Raw genomic sequence first — 21,183 nt, forward strand, 5'->3', positions numbered from 1 at the left:
ATCCAAGTTGGCTAAAGAAATGAGAGCATGGAACTCAGAGATAGCCTATAGGCCAATGCAGCAGTAGGACTATAACTTCCATTCCTCTTTCACACCCAGGATTGGTGATTATGAAAGGGGAGATTGTTGGAAAGATTTTTCAAATAGCTTACTGTGAGGAACTATAGTTTCAAAATATTATCATTCATCATGGATGTTAAAAACACTTTCCTACATTTTCGCATAGCAGGCCAGGTACTTCTATGCATGTTCAGGCGCGTGCACTCCCTCAACATTATCAGGACAGAGATACCAAACACATTCTCATTACTAACATGGAGCACTCCAAACAAAAGACAATGAAAAAATCAACAAATCTCGTAAATAAACCGCAGTTTAAAGGTACGGCCTTTTCCACTGCGCAAGGAGCTTGCTGGTAGACAAGAGGAGGAGGAGTGCGTCTTTATGTCCTGGCTCAAACTCTGTGGCGAACGTGCTAGTCATACCCTCTCTGGGCCTGCTGAATGTTTTCCCTAGCTTCCTCTCGGCACAACTCCAGACTGTCTTACATCTGGAGGACGTGCTGGACAATTCCCTGTCCTGAGGTCGCTACTGGGGGACCCTCCAAGCATTTCTTCAGCAGGTCCAGTGGTCCCTGCACTGGCCACCGATAGAGGAGTTTTAATGGTGAGAAATCTGTCAGCGCCTGAGGCACCTCCCTGTAAGCAAAAAGCAGAAAGGGTAACCACTTATCCCAGTCTTTACCAGTGTCGGCCACAAACTTCCTCATTATGTTCTTGAGCATTTGGCTGAACCTCTCTACGAACAAGAGCACTGATTATTTTTGGAGTGGTTATGGAACGGAGAGGGAAGGTTGCCGGGAACCGGGTGGCATAGTCACAGATCAGTATATACTTGTAACTTGTGCTTCTCTTCTCCAAGGGTCCAACAATGTCCATTGCAATTCTCTTGACTGGGGTAGAGGGCACCGGTAGTGAACATAGAGGAGCCCGGTTAGACCTATGGAGAGCACTTTTTTTCTGGCATGTGGTGCATGTTTTGCACATTAGTATGCATGGAGGGCCACAAGAAATATGAGCCTAGATAGAGTATGTGGTTGTTTACAGTGTAAATTCCCCCATATGAAGATTGACATGGCCTTAGCTAGTAACAGCCAAACCAAAGTTTCAAGGTTGCATCAGACTTCTGAAGTGAAGCAAAATTTTGTGGAACATCCCATTGCACCTCTAACTCAGACACATCAGCAACAGGTACATGGGTCCCTACATACTTCTCAAGACACCGCTGGCATGGTGACTTTCTGGCCCTTTGATTTCCCCCTCACACAAACTATCACAGAAGTCAGGCAGAGGTTGTAAACCAGCTTTGGACTGGGCACGAGTGACAATCGAGCATGAAACATGATCAGACTGGCAAATTGACTGCTCATATAGCTGACCCCCACACCTCCGAACAGATCAGAAAGTACAGGCACATCCCTCCCCAAAATAATCTCAAAAGGTAGTTTCTCCATTACTCCAACTTTGAGGACGTATTTCTGACCCTGAATCTCAACTGTGAGCTCAGCTGTGGGCTGCTGCGACTGGTTACCGTGGACACATTGGATCAGTGTCTGGTGACCGTAATCAAAGCCATTAACAGGCACATTACATTTTCTGCTCAATGACAGGCATCTGCCGGTGTCAATCATTGCAGTAACAATTTTACCATTCACTCACAGGTACCAAGGCTGACCCTTCCCCACTCTGCCTATGCTGAACATCATCTCCCTCTCTGGAAACACAACAGTAACCTGAGAGCGTCTCTGATGTCCCTTGTGTCTCAAACTCCTTGGAGCAGGTGCTGCAGGTTGTGGTGGGCCCGCTTTACATGCATTAAGATACTGTAGTGCAAGCTTGGCCGCCATAATGTCAGAAGGTGAATTCACCAATTTGTAAGTCGCTCTGGATAAGAGCGTCTGCTAAATGACTTAAATGTAAAATGTAATAAACCCAACCTTGGGCTCGTGTTCTTGGACCCAGGTTTGAATGTCGTGTGGGAGTACTTGTAGAAGTTGCCCGAGGATGACGACCTCACTGATCTCGTCCTGTGTCTTCTCCTCCGGTCAAACCCATTGTCGGTAGAGGCCTTTGAGGCGGTGGTACGTCTCCGTCGGTGACTCACCCGATGACGTCGATGCAGCTCTGAAGGGTTGACAGCAGGTCTCTGGGGAGATGTTGAACTTCACCAGCAGAGCTTCCTTCAAGTCCTTATAGACGTTGGACAACCCCTCATCCATTGCTGTGTACACCTCTAAGGCCTTGCACGTGAGCAGTGGGACAAGCCTGCAGGCTCACTCTACCTCTGGCCACGTCTTGGCCATTCGCTCAAACCTCAGCAGGTAGTTTTCAATGTTCTCCCCCTGCTGGTAGGAAGGCATCTTCAGCTCCCTCCTCAGGAATGCTCGAGGGTGGACGTTAGCACTGCTGGGCCGGTCTCCTGGTACTGGGGCTGGCCTTATCACTGCTTGGGGATCCTGCTGTGGAGTTGAAGTCCCTGCTCAATCAAACCTTTATCATCCTGGTGTTGGCAGACCCAATCTTGGGCTCTCACTGACGAGTTCTGCTTGGTGAGGAGCTGTGAGGATAGATTGGCGTAGGCCCCGGAACTCCTGCTTGAGGTCTTTGTTCCCTCCTGTCAAGGCAGGTGAAAAGTTGCTGGAAAAGGGCTACCATGGTTGGATGTGGTTCGGGTCCCCCAACTGTTCCTTCAGTCAGTCGGTCTTTTATGGCTGTATCTGCTGGTTCAACCGGTAGCTCAAGCAGTTCTGGTTGTGTTTGGCCCCTTGGTCGGACTCCTATTTTCTCATAATTGACCTCTTCCTCACCAAACTATTCCATGGTATTACACCCCGTTTCAATTTTAGGTACCTTTCCTGACAGTTGATGCTGCTGCTGAGAACGCAACATTGTACGCGGTCCTTTACATCTCTTTCTGGAATTCACTGATTTGCGGTGTGCCATCCCACCGCTGTCATATGTCACTTCAAGTACGCAAGAAGGCTAAACCGGAAAACCTAACCTCTATCAAAAAAAGATGGCAGAGCCACAAAAGTACTTATATGCAAGTGTGTTTATTTACATAGTGAATACGGAAGAAAAACAACAGTACTACCATCAAACGTTTACATTATGGGACAGCTAAAAACAATGCTGCCCCCATCAACAGCTCAATCCAAAATGGTCCCCTCTTTGAACTGACAGAGAGGTTCCTTTTGTAGGGGAAGCCCCTCCCATCAAAAAATCCAAAGCACTTATTAATTAAGCCTACATTTTCGACTCAGCTAAACATCATGAATTATATACATTGCACCTCTGCAATCTGTTTCACATGATGCAATATAACATTATAACACAATTACAAAATCACATCACTACTGACATGGTGTCTATTACATGAACGAGCCATTCGGGACAGGCACTACAAAGCCAGCCCGATTGCCGTAGCTCTGGTCCTTATAAAGTGTAACGTATGTACTAAGACAGCGAAGTTAACTTGTGTGTCGACCCACATTGTTAACGTAGCTGATAACGGAGCAAGAAGGGGCGATGTGTGTGTGTTAGTGTACCAAACGCTGCCCGCGGCCAGTGACGGACTTCTCCGTCACATGTGCCCTCTGGTGATAAGAAATTAGTATTAACGGCAAGCACTGCGAAACACCGAATTGTACCACAGCATACTGCACGCTATACTGCCTTTTTATGCAACTTTTAAATGAGGAACCACTGTGTGCAAAGCTTTTAGAGACCCAGAAAGACTCACAGCTATAATCACTGCCAAAGGTGATTGATTCTAACATGTATTGATTCAGGGGTTTGACTACTTATGTAAATGAGCCTTTTCTGTATTTTATTTCCAACACCTTTACAACAAATTCTAAAAATATGTTTTCACTTTGGAGTATTGTGAGTAGATGGATGATATGTTTAAAACATGTTTTTATCCATTTTGAATTTGGGCTGGAACAAAACAAAATGTGAAAAAAGTCAAGAGGTATGAATCCTTTCTGAAGGCACTGTACAAGCTAAACAAGTTTGAGAGGGTTTGTCTACTGTTCCCTCGTTAGATTGTAGCTCATCTCGCTCCTGCTAACATTAATTGTTGATCTTGGTGTTTTTGATGTACATAACCAGGGGCACAACTTTGGTTTTAGAAGTGGGGGACATACATTTAGATTTCTATTCAGTCAGATAAACACTCGGAGGTTTCCACATGATCCTAAAGCACACCCTGCCTCGTTTTGTATCACATTCCAATTTCAGAATGTGCCCCATCCGCAGTGAAAGTTGCAGCCCTGTGTATTACTGAGGTAGAGAGAGCCTGCCTTTTCACGATTGTTCGATCAATAGGACTGTAAAGCTCCCAAATGTAAAAGGACTCCTCTGGTATTTACATGTAACTCACCACCTGGATTCGGTCTTATGTAGAAAAATATGAAATTGTTTTTTTTTTTACATTGGATAAAAGTAGACACTCAGAGCTCCAAAATGGTATACCATACACTGCATTTGAGGAACTTGTAAACTCACTTTTGAGAAAATCGCCTTTGAATGTTTTGGTATCTAGTGAAGCGCTTTGTCTTTCTTTGTCGACACCCATTCAGCATCTTTCACACCCTCTTAAGCTTTAGCACATGGAAGTTCACATGTTCGAGGAGGCATTTCTACCAAAAAACGCATTTTGATTTATGTTTTTATGTTTTACATACAAACGTCTCTCCTGTGAAGTGGTGACTTGCAACATATGCCTAGTGTCCTGAATCGGGTCACATATTTGCAGAAATTCATTCAGGTGTATTATGTGGCTTTTAGTGAATGCTTTCTAATGATCGAAATCCATGCTGTTGCTACTGCCTGCAAACACACAGTCCAGTTCAAAGTGAATGATGGCAGGCCCATGTGGCAAATGGCTTATTTGCATATAGGCCTACTGTAGCTCTGATTGGCTACGGCACACCAGTCTGTGTAGAGTCCGGTCCTGGACAAGACTGGCATGCTTTTATTAGTTTTTTTTTACTGCAGTGTCTATATATTGCCCAAATGAACGGCCGCTTTCCCACTCTATATTGCTATAGAATTTTCACAAATGCCTTACTCTACGTCATTCCCAAACATGAGATGAAAGTATGAAAACTTGAAAATTACCATATCTCAGTACTCGCTTATCAACAAAAAAAGGTGTCATATTCCTCTGTATGTTTATGAACAGATTTTAATAGGACTTGATGTTGCTAAAATGCTGTCAGTTTCACTTAAAGATTTAATTAGTCTCGTTAGTGATATATCAATTGATAAATTAGTGTGGCGTGTGTATGTACATGCAGTCACGGCCTGACATTTCATTAATGACTGAAAAGTCATGGTTCATAGTGGCATTTGACTATAGAACACACTTCTGAAGTGTCACTGCAGAGGGAGTGCTGCTTTTTCAGTACAACAAAACATATTTTATATTCTCTACCGTAACATAACCACTCTGCCCAAGTTTTTTCTTTCAATATTTTTATTTCATTGTGCTTGATTGGGAGAAGCAGTGAGACCTTTTGTAATCTTGAGGTCCAGCGAGAAAGAGCATAGTTCTGTTTTAGTGCACCACTCTGGGACAGCAGTACACTTCCATTACCTTGAATATGCTCCTGTCAGCAGAAACACAACACACCATGGGGGGTTAGCGCACAAACATTTCCTCACACAGACAAGTAGATAGTCTACTTCACAACACATCTTCCCCGAGACACACATCCTTGTGCACACATTCTCAATGAAAAAAAGCTTTGACACACAGCTTTTTGTCTATAATATCTTCTAGCCCAATTGGAGGAGATGCACGGTTGCTGAAATAGTTTAGCAAGAAGATAAAAAGAGTTAGTATGCTGGGCTAAAGCATAAGCACTCAGACTGCAGAGAATCAGGGATAGAGGGATGCAGTCAGATTCATTAGACACTGCAGCACAAAGCAGACTGAGCCCCTGTGAGCTGCAGGTATACTCTGTAGTGAGGCTGTGCAGTATACTCTGTAGTGAGGCTGTGCAGTATACTCTGTAGTGAGGCTGTGCAGTATACTCTGTAGTGAGGCTGTGCAGTATACTCTGTAGTGAGGCTGTGCAGTATACTCTGTAGTGAGGCTGTGCAGTATACTCTGTAGTGAGGCTGTGCAGTATACTCTGTAGTGAGGCTGTGCAGTATACTCTGTAGTGAGGCTGTGCAGTGAGCCAGTCAGAGAGACACTGTGACTCAGGCTGGGTGCTGGCTCTGTAGGTGACACATGCAGATTTATTTAAATCGTCCCAGCTGCACTCCTATCCATCGCCCGCATTCAGGCAGGGAAGTCCTGTAATTACCAGGATAGGGGCGGTATGTAGGGGGCCGCTACATGTTTGGGAAGGCCTAGGTCAAGGACATTCATCTTTCTAATGGGTTCTGTTAGAAACTAGGCAGCGACCAACAGACACACAGTCACATTCACACTCAATTACCATTACTTCCAGATGGACAGCACCTAATTACATGAATAATTGATGTCAGAAATGCAAATGGGAATCCATAAGCAAATGTGCAGAGAGCGGGTGGCGTGAATAAAGATGAAGTTATCCCCGCCACCGTCCCTGTCCCATTCCGCCCCTGTCCTGCCTAACTGATGAAGTGATGTTAAGCATACATACACAATCAGGCGTTCTGGGAATAGCACACTCTATAAAACACATTGTTCCAGACTTATTGTGCTTCTGGTATAGTAGGCAGCTTTCAGCTTTCTGTCTGACTCTAAATTAGTTGGATATAGAAAAGTTCAAGTCTTGAACCTAGATGTTATGTGAGGTGAGCTTATTCTTTGAATTCTTCAGCATATTCTTTGAAGGCATAGTTAACCTTTTCTGGCGGTAAGCTTGGTCTGAAAAGCAAATCTCAAAATGAAATAATTTGCTTTTAAATGGAAAAAGTAATAGAGACCCTTTAATAGAATAGACTTGGAGTGCTTTCATATTAGCGATGTGGAGAGAAGTTCAATCAGGTATGTTAGTTTCAGTGCTGGAGTTTTAGAGTTGGGCAGATTGGAAATGTATATCTCCTCTGTTTGGTAATGAATAAAAAATGTAATGTAGCTCAATTTATGAAAACGCAATGAAATTGATCCTGTAATCTCTCTCAGCACACTCTCACCAGTTCAACATGAGCTCCAGTGTCAGTAAGGCATTATATCTCGCTGAAATAAAATGTAACGGACTGTATTCTGATACAGAACCCCACTACCAGTGGGATTTAGTGTCACTTTCAAACACATCCCAGGAAAATCACAAACCAAAGGCAGCCACTCACATTTAAACTAATTTTGCTTTAGGCAGCACTGCAATATAAATCACATTTACTGTGCCATAACTAAAGTTGGAGCTCAAGTAGGAACTCAAGTTCTCACCAGTTGATGTCTCATAGAGGTAAAAAACTATGAGGAAGACATTTAATTATAATCTTTATTTAACTAGGCAAGTCAGTTCAGAACAAATTCTTAATTACAATGTAAGCCTAACCAAGCCAAATAATTGTGCACCACTCTATGAGACTCCCAATCACAGCCAGATGTGATTTAGCCTGGATTTGAACCAGGGACTGTAGTGACAAACTCTTGCACTGAGATGCAGTACCTTAGACCACTGCGCCACTTGGGATCCCAAGTGTTGCAATTACAATGGCATCTCATAAAGTTGTGCTCATTGCTTCAAGAGTTCATATACAATACATAATTGCAATGCAGTTATTGAGGTTTTTGATACTTCCTTTCCAGCATTATATCAGGCAGAGCCACACCTCCATTACATTAGCTTTATGAGGGACTCTTCCTATGCATAATGGACAGTTGAGGATAGAGCCCTCTCCTTACTGGCTCTGAGCCCATGGCTTATTAACTGTATTGAGCTCCTAAGACCTCCTTCTCGAGCAGGATCCCTGTCTCTAGCCTGTGTTCACTCTGACTTGATCATCGGGCCAATTTAAAAGGACTTTGATTCTGATATAGCCCACTGGTTTAAGATAAATTGGTTAAATGTAACATGCTCTCTCATCTGTTTTATTTTTTACTTCTTGAGGTTCCGCTTCAAGATTGGAGTTCACATGATAAAGTACTCTGTCCTTGTGCTCCAGGCACACACATTCCCAGTAGCATGTTTGTGGACCCCCCCACGCACACACACACAAATTGCAGTTTTCAAGATTTGTTCATTTGATACGCGCATCCAACCTTGAGACCTATTCACCCACAACAAAATCTTCTATCATGTTGAATATTAAAGAGATAATTTGGGATTTATATTCTGTCTGTTTTCCCTGCACTTAACTTCCGCTGCATTCCCATACAGTGCATGTATACTTTGTTGGTGGCGCTGTAAGTAGTCATTTTTCAATAGTATGTTTGCATTGCCTCATGCTACATCTGTCAACGTGATGGTTGACTTGAAAAACTTTTAAAATATGAGTTGCTTGCCGCAAAGCCAACAGTTTTTTAAAGATTTGCTTTGTAAATAGTCTACAAATCCGTCGATCCACCTTTTACTAGACCGCTGGTGTCATAGTAAAGTCCATAGCTGTTAGTGTAACCTGAATATCTGAAATCTCCTACTGTTGCTCTACTTTCTAACTCCGGGTGTTTTCTGAAAGACATGGTTGACTTGAGGACTGGGGTTCCCAGTGTTTTCCGCATGGCAGCATTCATATCCAGATCATGCCACTCTCATGGCTGTAGTAATTCTGCTACATTAATCACTTTCCTCTGTTCCAGCAGGACCCACTGTCTCTTTTCCGGTATATTTTTAATTGACTATAAATCAGGTGTGCTTTTGACAAATTACAGTAATTACAGAGGCAATTATGGTGAGAGAGAGTGTTTCCCTCAGAAAAAAAGGTGTCGGCGGGGAGTGATCCTGTTGTGTTTGAATGGGTACAACCAGGCTAGGTTCCACCATGGCACTTAGTTACCACAGCCTGTCCCGCTTCCTACTAAGGCACAATGACCTACCGAGGCACAGTTACCCGGGGCGGGACTGTTATGTGGGGCAGGAAGTGAGGGACTCTGCTGAGGGATAGAGAAGGTTGGGAGGAAGAGAAGAGAGAGGGAACAGGAAGAGATGTATACATTACTGTACTATGGTGCAGAGGGAGCAGGGAAGTGTTGTTAGTTAGTATCCACCTTCCTGCCGTGCTGCCACACCTGCAGCTAGCTGAGAGCCGGCACCATTGGTTGGTAAGAAACACAGCCTGAGTGCCTGGCCAAAGAGAGCATCCGGAGCACAGGGCCAACCATGCCAGGATCCCATCTGAAAGCACCACACAGTTTGACTCCATTTGATCGGCTTCCCTCAGAAAAATCGGCAGTGATCGCCTCCCTAACCTACTTACGATACAACTGCTGGAACTTTGTTCACAACAACACCCAGGGAAGAAATAACAAAACATGTTTAATTCAAGACAGCCTGTTCACCAAGGAGGGTGTTCATCAATTAGTAACATGAGCTTTTCAATTGCAGCTTTGAAGAAGAATTTAAAGAGTTGCATTTTCTGAGCATCTACAAACTGTCATGATTAATAACCTCTTGTGTCCAGCGTTCTCCTGCTGTTCTGTTGGCGCTATAGAACGTTCTCTACCCAAATGTTCTACTCAAGTATAAACATGGTACTCGTTTGGTATTCTTGATGCATTTGGTTTGGGTGAAATCCATACAGTGCTTGTTATACTCAGTATATTATAATTATAGATATAATGTAGAAACATGAAAAGGGTTTTGATGTCTATACAGTCTCCCACAAAACATACATTTTCAAAGCCTTACCTTAAGTAGTCTGTTGTTGTCCAAATTATGCATTCACTTGGTGCAATTACACACACACACACACCCACACACACACACGCACACACGCACACACGCACACGCTCGATGAACCCATGGAACCACAGAGACTGTTTTTCACCTGAGTGGGGGAATGGGGACTGGGACTCTTATCATGCACGATACTGTGCTCTACCCATCACAGATCACTTCTTCATTAGCCTCTTCACAAAAGATCACAGCAATCCATCATAGTCTTTTCATGTTCAAACATGAGAGATGTGACAGCGGTTTACAGTGTTCATACAATACACTATCTCCCTAGTCAGTGAGCAACACAGTATGACCTGATTTTATAGATAGGATATTATGTTCTAAATTCACTTCAGAAGGGGTTTGTTTACCTTTTCTACAGTTGCACAAATTAAGGTAAGTTTCTCAAGACATTGAATGTTACAAATTGTACCCATCAACAACCTTAGATAATGACGGGTGTGATCGTAGAGTTGCAGGTATAATCTTTTGTTGAATGTTTTCTGCCTCAACTGTGTTTTTCACTCCTGGTGGCAATCAGAGCTGTTGGATGTGCTCCCAGGTCCTTCTCTCCTGAGTGGCCACAGAAAGTGCTGAGTAACTTGGCTAGAGAAGCCAACATGGCTGAACTGGCATCCTGGGAGCCCATCTATCTGCCTGTGTCTTGTGCTGTAGAGAGCTGGAGCAGCCCGGACCGGAAGGTGTGAATGACAGATCAGGCTGTTACTGCTGCAGGCAGAACGTTTTTCCACTGTTAAATGACTTCAGAGAACATTCATAGTCACACCAGAGTCTAAGCTGGGGAGGGGAGTTCTACTAAGCTAAGATGGTCATACCAAGGATAATTTAGCTTTTGGATTTAACATCTCAGAACATACATTTTAATTTGGCCTTAATGCTATTAGCCCATTCATACAGTACCAGTCAAAAGTTTGGACACACCTACACATTCAAGGGTTTAGCTTTATTTGTACTTTTTGCTACATTGTAGAATAGTAGTGAAGATATTAAAACTATGAAATAACATATATGGAATCATGTCGTAACCCAAAATGTGTTAAACCAATTAAAAATAAGCTTGTTTTTCTCCAATGTTTGTAAACATTGTAAATGTAAATGCTTTATAAACATTGTAAATGCAAAATTGTAAATAAAAACACAGTTTAGCCTCATACCATGTTTGATAGCATGGATGGTCAGTCCTTGCATCCATAGCTCTGTCTATTAATCTGAGAGTGGTTACATTTCTCCAGGTCCATCACTCAGCTTTTTACCAAAAACAGAGGCGGGTTCCAGGTTTTGTTATTGTTTCATCTGTGGATTTGCCCTTTAAACAACTGCATATTATCAAGATATCGAAGTGTCACCAACAAAAAGGTAAACAATAGGCCTGTAGCAAATGCCGCATATGGCATCCATTTTCACATGTAAATAGCACTTTTCAGTAGTGCTCAAAGCATGCCATTCCATGAGCGCAGCATTTATTTCTCAAATCAAATCAATGAGCCCAATCAGTCCTCCATGACAACAAAATCATAAAAAAAATCATTAAAAAAATCATTAAAAGTCATCAACAGAGTAAGGCTGGCTGATAAGTGTTGGGGTTATGCTCAGGTAATACAATTTGGCTAATCTATACTTCCATTTCCTAGTCGTATTCTTGAAGATCAAGGGTATAGTATTTATTGGAATTACTGGAATTCTGATAGACTTTGGTTTTTAATGTAAAATAGAATTTAACGTGTTATTATATAGAATAAAGCGATGGATTAGAAGAAGCCAACATAACCAACCCATAAAGTAAAATTCCACATCCATATATGGCCAGCTATGTAAACTTTAGCAATGATTTTTCCTGCAATAGATGTTGTTCAATTGGTAACATTCATTTTGGCTAATTGGCTAATTCAAAAGTTATGTTACTGATTACAATTTTGGAATTATGGATATGGACAGACAACACACTACTTGATACATATGTATGTTAGGTTTATTCAAAAATTAGTTAAAGGGATATTTCAGGATTTTAGCAATGATGCCCTATCTACTTTCCCAGAGTCAAATACCATTTGTGTGTCTCTGAGTGCAGTTTGAAGGGAGTTGCTAACAAGCTCGAATGCAATCGCTAACTAGCTGTCAGGATTTGGCCAGGGTTGTTCCGGGTTTTGGTCACTAGATGCCCCCATTGTGCTTTTTGACCTTATGTTTTTTCCCTTGTTCCCCATTATTATTTGCACCTGTACCTCGTTTCCCCTGATTGTATTTAAACCCTTAGTTTCCCTCAGTTCTGTGCTCTGTGTTTGTATGTTAGCACCCAGCCCTAGTGTTCTGTGTTTTCTTGTCGATTCCGGTGGATGCTCTTGTGGAATTCTGTTTTTGTTTTTGAGTGTCTCTTGAGGCTTTTTTGTGCTATTCCTACCACCTTTTGGATTTGCCATTTTTGTATTTAAGGACTTCTCCTTTTTACTTAATTAAATACACCGTCTTAAGTACTGCTTTGTCTGCCTCATCTTCTGGGTTCTGCTGACTATTCGTGGCTCAGTTGGTTAAGTGACTGTTTCTCACTCCAGGGACCCAGGTTTGTAACCGGGTCCTGACACTAGCGTTAGCTCAATAACTGGAAGTCTATAGCAGATACCTTAGACTTCCAGTCATTGCGCTTATGCTAGTTTGCATTGGCTAGCAAAACTATCTCTACCATCCAAAAATCCCGAAGTATCCCTTCAAATGAGTGTCCATTGAAGTACTGTTGCCATACTGAATGATTAGGTCGAGATCACAGGAGGCTGCTGAGGGGAGGACGGCTCATAATAATGGCTGGAACAGAGTGAATGAAATGGTATCAAACACATGGAAGCTATGTGTTTCAGTTTGAATTCCATTTATTCGTTTCAGCCATTATTATAAGCCCATTCTCCCAAATTAAGTGGTCACAAACCTCCTGTGGTGGAGATGACGAACTAATGATGCAGTTAAAGTAAACTTGAGAGTTATGAACATAAAATAAAATACATGGTCTTTTTTGATACAGATGTACATTTTACATATGCTCTTATCCAGAGCAATTTAGTGCATACATTTTCATATTTGTTTGTAGTGGTCCCCTGTGAGAAACAAACCCATACCCCATGTGTTGCAAGTGCCATGCAAGTGCTGTGCTCTACCAACTGAGCCACACAAGACCATGTAGGGTCTTAATTTGACCTAAAGTATTGTCTGACAGCAAATTCCTCGCAGCAACAGGATTTGAATATTTAGTCCATAATCTTGCTTGATCGGTGGTTAGGCTATTAGCTGATAGAAAGTAGGCTACAAAAAAAGTGCAATATTGTTAATGTAGCCATGTGTTAGTGTGTTTTTTTTTTGTGAATTCAGGAAAATGATCAGCAACAAAATAATGATCAAATTAAGATCCTTCACCTGTACACCCCTCAGGAAATAGTATCAGGTCATCATTGCTATTCTTTACCCAAATCACAATCTCCTCCATCTGAAGCGTGTGGTCTGTGTCAGTAGGCAGGGCTGGGAGTGTTTTGCTGAGTTGCACTAGCTGCAGGCAGTGACGAATGAGGCCGTGGTTTTGAGTCACTGTAAGGTTCCTTTATCTAGTGTAACCGGTGTCTGTCCCTATCCCAACAAAACCCTCTGATGGACAGCCACGCCCAGGCAGAGACTAATAAAAACTTTTTGAAGTTTGTTGTGGCGATAAAATAAATCTCCAGTGAGCTGTCCCTCAGATCAAACAGAGGTCTCAATACTAACACTGGGCTATAGGGATTTGACAGAGTCATGGATATATACGTATGTACGCATATAAGTGTATATACATATATATATATATAAAGAAAGGTTCAAAATGCAATGGCTGCTTAATTTGACCTAAAGTATTGTCTGACAGCAAATTCCTCGCAGCAACAGGATTTGAATGTTTAGTCCATAATCTTGCTTGATCGGTGGTTAGACATTTACATTTAAGTCATTTGGCAGACGCTCTTATCCAGAGCGACTTACAAATTGGTACATTCATTATGACATCCAGTGGAACATGACTTTATCTAGTGCATCTAAATCATTTAATATTATATACATATATATGGTATGAAGGATTACTTTATCCTATCCTAGGTATTCCTTAAAGAGGTGGGGTTTCAGGTGTCTCCGGAAGGTGGTGATTGACTCCGCTGTCCTGGCGTCGTGATGGAGTTTGTTCCACCATTGGGGGGCCAGAGCAGTCCAAGAGTTTTGACTGGGCTGGCGGGAACTTTTACATTCCTCAGTGGTAGGGAGGCCACGAGCTTGGCCAGAGGTGGATGAACGCAGCCCTTGTTTGGGTGTAGGGCCTGATCAGAGCCTGGAGGTACTGCGGTGCCGTTCCCCTCACAGCTCCGTAGGCAAGCACCATGGTCTTGTAGCGGATGCGAGCTTCAACTGGAAGCCAGTGGAGAGATATATAGGAGCGGGGTGACGTGAGAGAACTTGGGAAGGTTGAACACCAGACGGGCTGCGGCGTTCTGGATGAGTTGTAGGGGTTTAATGGCACAGGCAGGGAGCCCAGCCAACAGCGAGTTGCAGTAATCCAGACGGGAGATGACAAGTGCCTGGATTAGGACCTGCGCCGCTTCCTGTGTGAGGCAGGGTCGTACTCTGCGGATGTTGTAGAGCATGAACCTACAGGAACGGGCCACCGCCTTGATGTTAGTTGAGAACGACAGGGTGTTGTCCAGGATCACGCCAAGGTTCTTAGCGCTCTGGGAGGAGGACACAATGGAGTTGTCAACCGTGATGGCGAGATCATGGAACGGGCAGTCCTTCCCCGGGAGGAAGAGCAGCTCCGTCTTGCCGAGTTCAGCTTGAGGTGGTGATCCATCCTATATACATCATCCACACTGATATGTCTGCCAGACATGCAGAGATGCGATTCGCCACCTGGTCATCAGAAGGGGGAAAGGAGAAGATTAATTGTGTGTCGTCTGCATAGCAATGATAGGAGAGACCATGTGAGGTTATGACAGAGCCAAGTGACTTGGTGTATAGCGAGAATAGGAGAGGGCCTAGAACAGAGCCCTGGGGGACACCAGTGGTGAGAGCGCGTGGCGAGGAGACAGATTCTCGCCACGCCACCTGGTAGGAGCGACCTGTCAGGTAGGACGCAATCCATGTGGGCCGCGCCGGAGATGCCCAACTCGGAGAGGGTGGAGAGGAGGATCTGATGGTTCACAGTATCGAAGGCAGCCGATAGGTCTAGAAGGATGAGAGCAGAGGAGAGAGAGTTAGCTTTAGCAGTGCGGAGCGCCTCCGTGATACAGAGAAGAGCAGTCTCAGTTGAATGACTAGTCTTGAAACCTGACTGATTTGGATCAAGAAGGTCATTCTGAGAGAGATAGCGGGAGAGCTGGCCAAGGACGGCACGTTCAAGAGTTTTGGAGAGAAAAGAAAGAAGGGATACTGGTCTGTAGTTGTTGACATCGGAGGGATCGAGTGTAGGTTTTTTCAGAAGGGGTGCAACTCTCGCTCTCTTGAAGACGGAAGGGACGTAGCCAGCGGTCAGGGATGAGTTGATGAGCGAGGTGAGGTAAGGGAGAAGGTCTCTGGAAATGGTCTGGAGAAGAGAGGAGGGGATAGGGTCAAGCGGGCAGGTTGTTGGGCGGCCGGCCGTCACGAGATTTCATCTGGAGATTTCATATGGCAGAGAGAGGGGAAGAGGTCAGAGCACAGGGTAGGGCAGTGTGAGCAGAACCAGCGGTGTCGTTTGACTTAGCAAACGAGGATTGGATGTCGTCGACCTTCTTTTCAAAATGGTTGACGAAGTCATCTGCAGAGAGGGAGGAGGGGGGAGGGGGAGGAGGATTCAGGAGGGAGGAGAAGGCTATTAGCTGATAGAAAGTAGGCTACAAAAAATGTGCAATATTGTTAATGTAGCCATGTGTTAGTGTGTTTTTTGTGAATTCAGGAAAATGATCAGCAACAAAATAATGATCAAATTAAGATCCTTCACCTGTACACCCCTCAGGAAATAGTATCAGGTCATCATTGCTATTCTTTACCCAAATCACAATCTCCTCCATCTGAAGCGTGTGGTCAGTGTATATAGTAGGCAGGGCTGGGAGTGTTTTGCTGAGTTGCACTAGCTGCAGGCAGTGACGAATGAGGCCGTGGTTTTGAGTCACTGTAAGGTTCCTTTATCTAGTGTAACCGTGTCTGTCCCTATCCCAACAAAACCCTCTGATGGACAGCCACGCCCAGGCAGAGACTAATAAAAACTTTTTGAAGTTTGTTGTGGCGATAAAATAAATCTCCAGTGAGCTGTCCCTCAGATCAAACAGAGGTCTCAATACTAACACTGGGCTATAGGGATTTGACAGAGTCATGGATATATGTATGTATGTATGTATGTATGTATGTATGTGTATGTATGTATGTATGTATGTATGTATGTATGTATGTATGTATGTATGTATGTATGTATGTATGTATATATGTATATATATGTATAAAAGGTTCAAAATGCAATGGCTGCTAAGAAAAAAGCACAACCTTAACTGCAAACTACAAAGAACAAGGGGGTTATTCCACAAGGTAAAAATCGGTCGATGTGCCCTTGAGCAAGGCACTTAACCCTAATTGCTCCTATAAGTCGCTCTGGATATAAGAGCGTCTTCTAAGTGAAAATGACTCAAATGTAAATGAGTGCCTTTTGCGTCCCTTTGATATTTTATTTAGGAATTGTGCACAAATATTGCATTTGTTATATAAACCCTTGTGCTTTTTTGGAAGAAAAAAATATGTCCATTGTGGTATGGGTCAGATTGACCTGCACAGTTTAAACACACTCTAGACTGTCAAAGAATCAAGTAAAAACAGCCAACATTTTATTTTGTCCTGTCAGACCTTTCAGAATGAAGAAAATAAAGAACATTTGATTTCAAAACCTCTATTTATTTGATAAACATATTTACTTCTCACAAACAAGCATTTTCTGTTTCCCCAAGTAGGCATTTTTGTTGTATTTCCCAGTAGCAGTAACACTTCAGTCTTTCTCTCCACATGTTGAACACAATGTACATATGTGCTTTCTGCAGATGTATTTATTGCATTCTATACAAGTGGTGCTGGTTTTACTGTCTTGTCAAGGGGGACAGAGAAAATCGTGTAGGCCCTGGAACAATTTTGATTGCATTGGAAGCTGACAGTCTACCTTGACTTCGTTGTGGTGACAGTAACCATTCTATATGACCATCTTTAGACTTCTATGTCCTCTCTTCTCTGGATGATGGTTGTTGCATGCTCTCTCTCTCATCTGATGGAGGAGATTCTCTTCACCAAAGAAGAATTCACAATCTGGATCATCAACAGCATTGTCCTCTATCTCAGAAATGTCCTCTGTCTCCGAAACCTCTTCTATTTCACTGTCACAGTCCAGAATTTGTGATAAGTCTTCATTAACTGAAAATCTTTTGGAGCTCATTTTTGACTGTCTGTGTCAGAAATTTGCTGCTCTCACACTGAGAAAGAGAAGCTGGTGAAAAGGAGTTTCCCAAAAACATAATTATTAAATTGCAACCAGAACCAGACAAAATGAAATACATCAAATACACTTGTTTAGTTTGGACCTGTGCAAATATGTATACACATTAAAGCCTCCGGGTCAAAAACATCATGTTTGTATACAAAATCTACACAGACATTCCATAACACATCAGTGTATCCACATTTAAAGTTCGGTTCATGACCCTAAATGAGGAAAAGTAATTTAATTTCATGGCAAAATAGAGAGGTTAACTAGTATTTTAGACAACTCCAAAGTGGAAATGGGTCAAATTGACCCGCGACGTAATAGGAGGGTTTAATGAAGTGCCCTTTAATACCGCATGGAAAAATCTATAAATCTGTATTTTTCTATGAATAAAGACATGTCCATCTGTGCATCCTCTGTGACTTCTAGGAAGATTTTAACACACTTAAACCCAACATTTCTCCAAGTTTGGATTGTAAAGCCCTAGTTATTCTGTTGCTTTGACAGTCATTTCTGAAAATTATTATTTCATGTGATTAGTGATTCCTTTTAAGGTAAAAAACAACAACCTGTTACGTGAACTGAACTCTAGTTTCAATAGAAACACTGAACATTAATAGTCAAATCATAGTGTAAAAGCATGTGAGCTGGTTCTACTCTTATTGGCAATTTTCAGGTGTTTTGTGGTGGGAAACTGAGCTGGTCGAGCATAAAACGTCAACCCTGTTACATAGATAGGCTAGAATTGTTTTCAGAATTAAAAACTGTCTATCTATGAAGCTTGCGTTCAATTGCCCCTCCTTGTTACACACAACAAGCTTCCATTCCACCTATCACGTGGGGATTCATGGCCGATTTAAGATGAAATCATCAACCCTGTAACTTTATTTTGGCACTAACTGTAGTAATCTTTTCATGTAGCCTCTTTTATTAAGCTGAACAGGTGGTCTTCATGACAGAATGTAAAAATTAGATGAAATAAAACTTTTTTCCTTTTCACCAACTTACCACGGGTGTCATTTCAGCTAAACCTATGGTATGGTAAGGATTTTTTATAATGTTGAAGCTCATTTACTGCATTTATACACAATATAAAAGTAGAGTCACCAAAATGACATAGGTTCAGAAAGTTTAACAGCATAGTGGGTCAATTTCCTCAACAACTAAGAACGTTGAATCACGAGGGTCAACTTCTCCTCTGTTTTGGTCCCGTGGCTTCAACACTAATAGTGTGAAGCAAACCTGTGCTCATGCGCAGATACTGTGTGTGATTGTGTGAGATTGAGGTCTTGCATCTCGCTTTTCTCAATATGTGCGGTGCTGCTCGTCATTTTGCTGAGTCCACCTTCAAAAACTCTAAAATGCAATTTAACGAACAGCAAAAAATAACCAAAATTGACACCCCAGTCATTATCACCTTAGCTGCTGCAACTTCTTTAGTTTTATATCAAGTCAACCAGCAGTTACCTATAGCCATGTACAGCCATCTTCCACCTCTGCACTATTTTGAGGGAAAAGTTGCACTGTTTACTGGATAGCTGTGTTGATGCTAGCCAGCCGCGCAAACAGCCTTCCCGCCCTGCACTTCTCTGAGCCATCCGCATTGTCCTAAAATCAGCCTTAGTACCACTACACTGCATTTGCCTTCTAGTAGCCTATTTTAAATAGTTAGTGTTAAGCTGGGATATTGGGACTGTCATATTCTGCCATATCCATACACCCCTGCAAGTTACAGTCCTCAGAAGACACCTAAATTGGTGGAATGACCCAATGTTTTAGGCTTAAAAAACTGATGCTTGTTTGTGTGTTTATTTACTTCTATAGTTCTGTTTAAGCGATATGTGTGGAATAGCATATAGTTAAGTCTGAGTGAGCAGTCATACCTGTGATGAGATAGAGCAGGAGATGGTGTCGGATTCTTTCTCAGAGCTGCACAGCAGGTGATGTCGTCTTACAGATGCTGCCATTCTGTCAAAATGTTACAGTTTAGACCTGAATTTGATCTATTTTTTAATACTTTGTGATAGCTTTCATAAGTACTCGGGTGCACGTGTGCATATCGTCTCTCACCTGCCACGCAGCATAACTTATTCAGCTCTCACTGAATTTGTTTGAAAAGAGAGGTGAAGAGAAAATATTTCCTAATCCCTCTCCTGAGGCAGAGAATTGTTTCAGCTTCTCTGAGTCATTTTTCAATATCTGAGTACCTTTAAATTGTCTGTTGCTCTCTTTCCTGTGGCATTGTTATCTGTAGGTCTGCCCTTCTTCATCAGTGCTTCTTCATTCGACAGTGAGATGGGGCAGTTTGTCCTGGCATTGTCAACAGCTGTCCAGAGCTCCACAGTCTTGGGGTGTCAGAGCCCCCCCCCCCCCACACACACACACACACACACACACACACGCTGGGCAAAAACTGGTTGACCAACGTTGTGTCCATGTTATTTCAACAAAATAAATCTATGGGATGACTTTGAATCAACGTGGAAAACTGATTGGATTTGCAAAAAGTAATCAACACAAGGGAGTTTAGTCTTTTTTTTCATCCAACATTTAACCTAAATCCAATGGCAGGGTTGTTTGTAGATTTCACGTCGAATTCACACTCGTTGATAACTCAACCAAATGTAAATCAAAACTAAAAGTTGAACTGAGGTCTGTGCCCAGTGGGTTGCCTCCGGGTGAAGAGAGGGGAGGGGGCTGGTAATGGTGTGGGAGAGGGATGACTCCTTTCAGCTCGAGTGGGAGATTGTCTGTTATCCTGGCCCTAGCAGTGAGTGATCTTTCTACCACAGAGCCAGTATCTTGTGAGCGCATCCATCCCGATCACCTCCTCTTAGGAGACAACTGTTCCTGTCAGCCATGCAGGCCCCGCATTGGAAAATGACTTGCTCTCTCTGCGTCATAGGTACAGCCAATTTACTCCACTGTTGGAGACGGGCATGTAATTTCTCAGGGAGAGGAAAATAGCAAGTCTCATCTTCCTGTCAGATAAGTGAGAAAATACATTTTAAATTGAGTTTCATAGTGGTTTTGTCTGTCTGTGTAGGGTTTCATGCGGAGTTTTGCACCTTCAGGTTCCAGTGAGAACATTCTCTGTGGGTTTGTTTTCAGGTGTTTACGTCGATAGCATTCATTGGGCACAAATGGGTGAAAATGTTTATAACCTCTCTTGGATGAATGAGGTGCCCAGTTACTCAGGCCCAGAAGCTAGGATATGCATATGCATGGTGGTATTGGATAGAAAACACTCAAAGTTTCCAAAACTGTTAAAATAATGTCTGTGAGTATAACATAACTGATATGGCAGGCAAAAACCTCAGGAAAATCCACCCAGGAAGTGGCATTCTTTTGAATTTAGTGTTTTTCTATTGAAAGCATATCCACCATATAAATGGATGGGACCTAGATTGCAGTTCCTACGCTTTCCACTAGATTTCACCAGTCTTTAGACATTGTTTCAGGCTTTTATTCTGAAAAATGAGTAAGAATGACAACATTATCTGAGTGGTCGGTCGAATGAACCAGAGCTTTTTGCATGCACGACCGGGAGCGCGCCCTCCATTCTTTGTCCTTTGTATTGAATACGCTATTGTCCGGTTTAAAAATGATCGATTATAAAGACAAGAGACAACCTGAGGATTAATAAAAAATATCGTTTGACATGTTTCGACAAACTTTACCGGTACTATTTGGATCTATTCGTCTGGCTGTTGTGACCGCCTTTGAGCCAGTGGATTACTGAACAAAACGCGCCAACATATAAAGAGGGTCTTCATCGAACAAAACA

The 21,183-nt window shown here is 42.6% G+C and overlaps 1 protein-coding gene across 1 annotated transcript in view; it reads left to right on the plus strand.

The window, feature by feature from the left end:
* The window catches only part of LOC135524456 (cadherin-13-like), a 579,537-nt gene that overhangs the window by 145,485 nt on the left and 412,869 nt on the right, over positions 1-21,183 (plus strand). The gene's annotated exons all lie outside the window — the stretch shown is intronic.

Source organism: Oncorhynchus masou, chromosome 31 (assembly GCF_036934945.1).
Source record: "Oncorhynchus masou masou isolate Uvic2021 chromosome 31, UVic_Omas_1.1, whole genome shotgun sequence".
NCBI classification, from domain to species: Eukaryota; Metazoa; Chordata; class Actinopteri; order Salmoniformes; family Salmonidae; genus Oncorhynchus; species Oncorhynchus masou.